Raw genomic sequence first — 7,883 nt, 5'->3', positions numbered from 1 at the left:
CAGTACAGTAACAACAAATTATACAAAACATGAGGACATCCAATATGTTCGTTTTGGATTTCACAAATACCTACTACAGGATCGTGTTAAATTGTCTAACCTTTTATAAGATCACGGTCGCTTGTTCAATTAAATATTAGATTAGGTACATAAACACGTTTAACAAAAAATAATATTTTTTTTTGTTAATTCAAGTTATGAACGCTTCTTAAAGATATACTTACATTTTATATCACATGACCTGGCTTCCCACCACTCGGGTAACTTTCTGAAGGTATGTACGTAGGTATAATGTTTTGTAAAGTTTATCATAGGTATTGTAAAAGATTACTAAATACTAGCTATCCTAATGTGAGTGCAAGTGTTATATACCTATACTGTGAATTACATAATAATACAACATGTCACCACATCCAACCTCGTACAGGATTTAATACTTAATTAATCAAATAAAGCGCAGCATCCATCTTGTAAGATATATGGAGGTATAAGAACATGTCCATCAACAATTAGTGAGTACGGAATCCCACAAAATATATGAACGAATGAATTGAATGATGTAGCAACATTCGTTGATTTATGAACGCGATTTCAGTTGATTCCGTTTCTATTTATACGATACATTTTGACTGCTTGAATGATTTCAGGTAACTTATCAAAATGTATTTAGATACATATGTAGTAGCTACCAATGTGAGTTCAATCTTTGAAGTTTTTGAATGATTTGTTTGTGGTCAGATCAGTCTAGTTCATTTAATAGATCCAAAACATCTGATTTGTCTTTATTTGAGCATAATTTTACTGCATTGAATTATTAACAGAAGGACCGCCAAGGAAGTTTCTGTCAGTAAGGTACAATTAAATTTATACTTATTTTGCCTGGAAATCTACTAACGCTCATTTCACGTTTTCATCAATATATTTTTATTTATGAGTGTAGTGCATCATAGAATACAATAGAGAATACACATTCGATATATATTCCTAAAACTAAACAGTAAAATGTTACAAGTTTTATGCTCCTTCAATTATCCGAGTCTCCTACTCAGCATATATAGTCTAAAGATTGCTAATGCACGTTAGCATACATTGTATATTTCTAATTACAAAAATATTTAATAAATTGTAACGTAATGTTAAGGTAACATACATCAAGTTTCTAACAATAATATAAGATTAATCATAAACGCAAACACAGACTGAACTTTCATGGTTAAAAATAATACACAATAATATTCGATATACTGTTACAATTGTAAATATATTTTTTCATTTCGTATTAATTTTAATGAGAAGTGTTTATATAATAAGCAATACGTTCACAAAATTGATGGTTTAAAATCGCCACAATAAATTTTACTTTGACCCTCTTTCTCAGCGACGCTCACTTAAAAAATTAATGAGCTTTCGTTCCGAGTAAAATATGCAATTTTCGTGCATGTTTTTCAACACATATAATTCTATAATGGCTTAAAAATGTGTTCATTGAAAAGAGTTTTTAATAGTGTGTTAAAATAAGAATTGAAATTTAAACAGAACTCGTTTAAGTGAGAATGAACTTAAATAGAACAAGAATATATTATTTTACTATGTATACTAAGTAGGCGGAATGGGCCAACTGCTGGTAATTAGTCAGCACTGTCTCGAAAAACTTTAACTTTTTACTTGCTTGACCCGAGGTTTAAGCAATGGCTTATAAGCTAGACAGTAAACCAAAGAGACAAAAACAAAAAATATATTTACTCACAAACATTGAAGGTATGTTATTTTATTAAATTAAACGTCTTGTTTTTATATAATAACAATTTATGAATTATAAGTTTGGAAAGAAAGAAACAAAAAAATGTTTAATAGAACACGAGACACTATAAAAAGAATAAAAAAAATAAATAAGAAATACAACAAAAATAAAAAACATATAAACTAATTATAAGTACTGATTAACTTCTAAAAAAAAGACAACAAAACAAAACAATGTTAATTAACGTTTCCTAAAAGGAGTACCATTCAGCTTCCAAGTTACGTTCCAAGAACCCAACGCTGATTTTCAATGGTACCCTCCTTAGCCTTATGATTCGTAAGTAATGCTAGTGTTTCAATAAATAATGAACCGTTAAAAGGAATTCTAATATCCATGGCCAGGAAAAAAAGTTTTATGTTATTAATATCTGAGCATTATTGTAAGAAATTCATTAAATGTAGTTGTGGTTGTCATGATGAAGTATATCACAGACTGACACAGTGGCTCACAGTCTGAACGTATCTATTATAGTCATTAAATTTGCAGCTTATACAAAGAAAGAGAGAGAGAGAGTATATTGATTCTAATATCAGAGCTTCATTGCAGGAATTTAATAAAATGTGCGGCTTTTAACGACACATAGAACTGACTTACAGTGGCTAGCATAACTAATATACTAATTTGCACCTTTGCACCTTCTTGTAAGAGGAATTAGAACAACAATCATAGCCTATTCATATATATCATATAATTTAATTTAACAAAAAATGATTGTTGTAGCCTAAGTTACTTTTGCATCAGCTTTCTACCAGTGAAAGTCCTATCAAATCGGGATAAACCGGAACAAAGAGATTGATAGACAGGCAAAAAATGTAAAATATGTTATTTCGGTATATGTGCCGTGTATACATAATATAAATATACATATATACGTTTAGGAAATATCGATTATTTTAACATTACAAACAGACATTCCAATTTTATTTTATGTACAGATTTACTGAAGACGTTTGTAAACTCTGGGAAATTAATTTTATTAAAATTAAAGACTATCTGTCTGGAGACCAGATTTAAAACTACGATCTATAAATAAATAAATATTTATAAAACGAATTTACTTAGAAGGTAGAATTCTTTTACTTAAAATATAACATCGCATTTTCTCGGATTATTCTACCTGACCTATTCTTCATTAGGTTACTAGCCTTTGCTCAACCTTTGCAACCCTTTAATAACGAACTAGTGACACAGAAGGTAATCTTCTTACAGTTACTTATCCGATTAGTTGTGTTTTTAAAGAAGCAAAAAGGTCAATAGTTTGTATAGAACAAAATAATGTATTTAGTTATTAATAATACAACAGCGTTTCAATATTACAATATTATTAATTTTAATAAAATTTTATGTAAGGCCAAATAATAATAAGATATTCAATTTTATAATCGACAATGTGTGTGAGTGTGTGTGTGTGTGTGTGTGTGTGTGTGTGTAATTTACCAATTATTATTAATTACGACTAATTTATACTCGTCTATATTAGTAGATTATATTATGTGCAAATCCGTTTGAGTGTACATATATCACCTACTTAGCCATACATTGTATAGAAGTGTCCTGTTTGTAGGGATCGTGATAATGTTACACGAGCAAAAAGGTACAGTTATTCTTAAAATAACTAAGTAACAATGTATCTAATTGGAGATATTTAATTATTTTTTTTTTTTTTTTTTATTTATAATTCTTTATTGCACACCACAAACAGAAACAAAAAAGAAAGTAACATAAAATTAATAAAATACAAAAAAAAAGGATTAAAAAAAAAAACAAAACAAAAGAAGTACATTAAAAGTGTTGAACAATGGGCGGACTTATGGCTTTTTAGCCATCTCTTCCAGACAACCCAATCAAAGGGAGAATCCAAAACCATCGGCGTAGGCGGTGCAGTCATAAACTTACATACAAATAGTTACACACTAATACTTATACTTCTTATATATATATAAATATATATACATATATATTATATATAAATAATATATATCTCTATCATACACTAATACATACTTAAGATAATAAAATGATATAAAAATACATAAAATTACATAATAAATGTTATATAAAATAATTAATTAAAGTCGTCTGAATTATTATTTAGGTAATAGTTTTTAACGGCTCTTTTAAAAACTGAAATAGATGGAGCCTTTTTAATGTTTACTGGAAGGGCATTCCATAACCTTATGGCCTGTACAGTAAACGATTTGTTTAGAAATTTAGTTTTAATTATTGAGGTTCGTCTCTTGTATGTAACTTTTTCTCGTAAAGATAGAAACAGAACAGCTTTTATTTTGTCCATCTGCTTCAAATAAAATACAGTAATAGATTGTTTTGTCACTAGCAGTGTGTGCAAAATTTCAATTCAATGGTTTGGTGGGAATTGGTTTGGAATGCAGTTGCAATGGTTAGACCACAATGTCATACTAGCAGTTTAAAATAATTGGTTAAATGAACTTTTCGCGATCAATTTATTATAACATATCAATGACAGTATGAGTATGTTAATAAAAAAAAAAAACTGTTTTTGGGTCGTGTAATCTTTTTAGCGCCTTAGTAGTGTGAACGGACTAAAGTCGTCGCGTAAGGAAAAAATGCGAAGGCTACCTTTCTCTCTATCACTTCCTTATCATCCTTCAGCCCTTATTCCAATTTTACTTGAGGTTAGCGTGGCATACCTTATTTTTCCATTCTTCTCTTACTGATGTAATTTCCCATGTATAATTCCTTCCAGCCATAGTTGTCTTTTACACAATCCATCCATCATTTGGTATTTCTATCTCTTTCTATTATATAATATTTTTTAATGTTATCTTTGTCACTGTTTCAATTTTCACTGACTTTTCAATAAACACTTTATTTCAAGTCATTTCATTATTCTATACCTTTTTATTTACTTGTCTGCTATTTTATACATAATATATAGCAATGGCAACTTGGTTCCACATTTTTAATGTTTTTATGGAAAATAACTTTATTTGGTATGAAGATAATAATAATCTTTTTCGGAATAAAACAAAACTAAAAATTCCGAGTTCAGTCCAAGAAACAGCTGTTCTTTTATTGTATTGCTCTAGCGTTAAGGATAAAAGTTTAGGAGAAAATTTCAAGAACTTCGCTTGCTTGCACTCTCAACTCCACAAATTGAAGTAAATTGCTTTTCACAATTATCGCATGGTTTTTTTTTTAATTACTTTATTTTTAATACCATAAGTGACTTCAAGTGCTGTCGTAAATATTTTAATAAAGCGGTTACGTTAGCTGCCTAAATACATAAATTCTGTGAATCTCGAGTAAAATCCACATTATTCGTATAGTGTCACTATTTCCTCTAAGAGTAAACTAGAAAGGAGTTATTATTTAACTCAGCGCTTGCCTCTGACGGCTTTATGGCCGGTCCAATGTAAAAAACAAAAGCGATTTTATAAGCCAGTCATTTGATTAAAGTCATATCTTAGATTGTCGAAGCGTGAGCCACTTTGCAAAAAATATGGGAACAGAAACGGCTTTCTCCAATAGTAAGACATTGGTTTTAAGTAATTTTAATTTTAAACGTTAAAAAATCCTTTCTATGATTTGATAAACTTAAGATCATCAACAATCTATAAGAAATAAGCCAAATATTATATCAAGTGAAAATACAGTTCATCTGAAATGTCCATGTCATAAACTCTTATATACCTTCAGATAAGTCGTTTCGTCTCCGAGATGCTGGATGTAAATCGAGTAACTATTGAAGTTAGCTAGTTTATTATAGACATTATTTTATATATTGAAATCCTCACAACAATGGCCCGGCCAAACCAAAATATTTTGATAATGATTTTGAAAAAAGAAAATGTTTAATATCATAAAAAGTAAAATGTAAAAGTAGAGTTCAATGCATAATAATCGACATCAACTTTCAATGTAAACATTGAGATTTTTAGATTGTAATAAAAATATAAATAATAAGTACAAACAAAAATAAAAAAATGATGTATTATGATATACAAACGGTATTTTTTCTTTTTAATTTAATATTATCTAAAAAAAGGTTATGATTGTTGATATTTCGTAACTTAGACTAGCTGTAATAAGAATAGCGACAAATTCCCTCAGAGAGCTACACTATGATAAAAATATTCTAGAGCGTACGTATATTGAATTACAAAATGTTATGTTGTTTCTATGAGAAGAATTCTAAATATATTTGCTCTGCGTTTTATCACTGTGGAACTTGAGGTATTAAATAATTAATCAAATAAAACATTATCATATGTTTATTAAAAGCATATATGATTAAGGATTCAGGCTCAGACTTCATAGATTCATCTCGCGTTGTTCAAACCTGTGTCAAATTTCAATAAAATTCTGCAACACGTGTTCTCCAATCAATTTGCTTTGGAGCAGAATGATGGAATATACTCCAAAAACTTTCTCCTCAAACGGGAGAAGCTTAATATCTATATTAATAGTAGTTTATACTTGAAACTGGAAAAATTAACAACAAGTGTAACATACAACAAATAATACTGAAAAATAAAAAATACATAATTCAAGTCAGCTCGTACAACTTTTGAATTGTCATTTGTTTTTGCAGGATTAAAATAAAATCAAAGTTGTCATGTGGAATGTAATACCGATTAGAAGCGACGTGTAAGTAGTAACTCGTATCTAAAATATACGATAACAGAAATCATAATTCCCTTTTCTTTTTTCAATTTCAACGTCACTATATATAACATTTATATAACTAACGCTACCTTCTAGTGCGAATTGTAAAGATTTAAATAAATACTTATTTAAATCTTTACAATTCGCTAAAAAATTAAAATTAAAAATAATTAACGAACAAATCACTACATACTATGACTTAAAAATAGTTCTTGCATTTGATTAATAAAAACTTCAACAAATCTAAAAAACAAAATATAAAACGTTATTTTTAAATATTCTATATTGACTTTTTAACAGTCATTAATTTTCCACTTAGTGACGATGAAATATCTCTTAGGGAACATGTTTCAGACAAATTTCTACATCAGGTAAATATAAAGTATTTAAATATAAATTAAAAAGTACTATTTAATGGCCTATCATAAAAATAAAATAAAACATTTGAGTTAAAATTGATCGTTCAATTTGTCTATAATTGACTTAAATACCTTCGCTTACCAATAATTTTCAATATGGAAAACACACGCAGATATGACGTTAAAAGATAAACTATACATATCGGATTTTGCAAACAAATAATATTAATTGATAATTAATCAAAATAAACCAAGCGAGGGATTGTAAACTGTAAAATATATTAAAGCTCGATCAATTTACTATCTGATATATTATTAATATTTTCTATACTAGCTGTGACCGCAACATTCTACGCGTTTGAATTTAACAAAAGAATATATTATTGTAGCCTATGTTACTATTATATCAGTTATCTGTCAGTGAAAGTCCCGTCAACCGGTCCAGCCAGAGATTAGCCGGAACGAACAGGCAGACAGACCGTAACATTGAATAAAAAAAGGCTATTTAAATATGACAAACATACATTAATAAAATATTATACATTTTCTACGCACAACCACTTTGTGGAACAAGCTTTTGCCGGCGGTTTTTCCGAGCCGTTACGACATGGGAACCTTCAAGTAAAGAGCGTACTCCTTCCCTAAAGGTCGGCAACGCACCTGCAAGCCCCTGTGTTGCAAATGTCCATGGGTGGTGGTAGTCACTTTCCATCAGGTGAGCCTCCTGTTTGTTTGCCACCTATGTCATAAAAAAATATTTAACGATCGGTCATATAAGTGAAGCTCTATTATGTCATTTTTATTGATATAGATTACGTTCTTGAAAATATTGCAGATTTAAACTCGGGTGAATATGTCGGATTTGTATTTATGATTCCTTTCGTGCTTGGTGTTGAAGAAAACCATGTAAAAAATCAACGACGTATGTATCAATAATCCAACTGAAAACTGCTTCTTGGAATAAATCCCAAACTTCATGAAACAGCTCAACAGTAGGAGGATTTTGGACCACCAGTAAGTGATTTATAGTCTTATATTTTAATTATTTTTTATTTTAAATAGTACATTATAGTTAT

The sequence above is a fragment of the Vanessa cardui genome, chromosome 13 (genome assembly GCF_905220365.1).
Source record: "Vanessa cardui chromosome 13, ilVanCard2.1, whole genome shotgun sequence".
Taxonomy (NCBI): Eukaryota; Metazoa; Arthropoda; class Insecta; order Lepidoptera; family Nymphalidae; genus Vanessa; species Vanessa cardui.
This window is presented reverse-complemented; position numbering follows the sequence as displayed.